This window comes from Sinocyclocheilus rhinocerous, unplaced genomic scaffold, assembly GCF_001515625.1.
Source record: "Sinocyclocheilus rhinocerous isolate Xijiao unplaced genomic scaffold, SAMN03320098_v1.1 scaffold1632, whole genome shotgun sequence".
In the NCBI taxonomy this organism is placed as follows: domain Eukaryota; kingdom Metazoa; phylum Chordata; class Actinopteri; order Cypriniformes; family Cyprinidae; genus Sinocyclocheilus; species Sinocyclocheilus rhinocerous.
In genome coordinates, this window is record NW_015670978.1 from 137,223 (window position 1) to 138,862 (window position 1,640).

A 1,640-nucleotide genomic window follows, 5' to 3' on the forward strand; every position below is an offset into this window, starting at 1 on the left:
TAAAAGTAGCCTATTAATTAAATAATACATATCGTAAGTGGAAAAATGAGTGAAATCTTCTCAATACAGTTGAAAGCTGGGCATGATGTGATTCTTAATGAGACTAAAAAGAGACTAATCGTGTAAACCACAAAATGCAACAATGTAACAAATCGGATTTTATTTTATTTTGTTTGTGATTATTTATGAGGTAGTTTACACACATTAACACAGCCATTCCAGAATAACTCGCATATCAGCAGCTTTTAATTTAATACAGTTAAATCTAACCTTTGAAGCCTGAATCATACTTTTTTGTTTTTTTTAATCTGAGCTAAATGTGTGGATATGAGATTCTGCAGCGCGCCTGTAGAGGGCGCTGTGTGAGGGAGCTGCGCATGCGCAGTGGTCTTTGTGTACTTCCACATTGACTCGGCTCTTCTCGAGACCTTCTGCGTTTTAATCCGACGCGATGAGCTTTTATTTACTGGAGTTTTACACGTAGACAGACTGAGCTTCTTCACTCCGCAGCAGGATGAGAGCGGCGGGGGATTAATATAAAAGTAGCCTATTAATTAAATAATACATATCGTAAGTGGAAAAATGAGTGAAATCTTCTCAATACAGTTGAAAGCTGGGCATGATGTGATTCTTAATGAGACTAAAAAGAGACTAATCGTGTAAACCACAAAATGCAACAATGTAACAAATCGGATTTTATTTTATTTTGTTTGTGATTATTTATGAGGTAGTTTACACACATTAACACAGCCATTCCAGAATAACTCGCATATCAGCAGCTTTTAATTTAATACAGTTAAATCTAACCTTTGAAGCCTGAATCATACTTTTATTTATTTTTTATCTGAGCTACTGTAAATGTGTAGATATGAGATTCTGCGGCGCGCCTGTAGAGGGCGCTGTGTGAGCGGAGCTGCGCATGCGCAGTGGTCTTTGTGTACTTCCACATTGACTCGGCTCTTCTCGAGACCTGCGTTTTAATCCGACGCGATGAGCTTTTATTTACTGGAGTTTTACACGTAGACAGACTGAGCTTCTTCACTCCGCAGCAGGATGAGAGCGGCGGGTTATCGACGCTTTGTTCAGTGCACACACAATGTCTGAATGCATTAATGTGTCGTTTACTAATTATAATGTTGCGACTTGAAAACTGAAAGCGTCAAGGTGAGAAACATCGTTTTCATGCAGTGACGTCACGTATTGTTATTAATCTGGATTTGGATCTTGTTTTGGTTTTGTTATTCTCAAATGATTTGTAATGCTTAATTTAAATTTTTTAAATGAGTTAGTAGAGACCGGGGTTAGTTGTCACATGGTCAGGTTGTCACGTGCTGTAATTTTATGTCTAATTACATATTCTTTAGGCCAAAACTGGTTTGGTATATAATTATGTTATTAATATATAATTAAATAACATACTGGAATCCTGTGTAAATGTGCAATAATTTATTTTAAAATACTTTGTGTGTACATTCTTAGTTATATCATGAGAATTATTCTCTGAAATATATAGTGTGACAACTAGCCCCGGTCTCCCTCACATGAATGCACTTTATGGTCCGCACAGTAATATTGCTGGTGTTTCATTGCTCTTTCTCCGAAGTTACTCTGTTTATGAGGAACCATAAACGCTCAAAGTG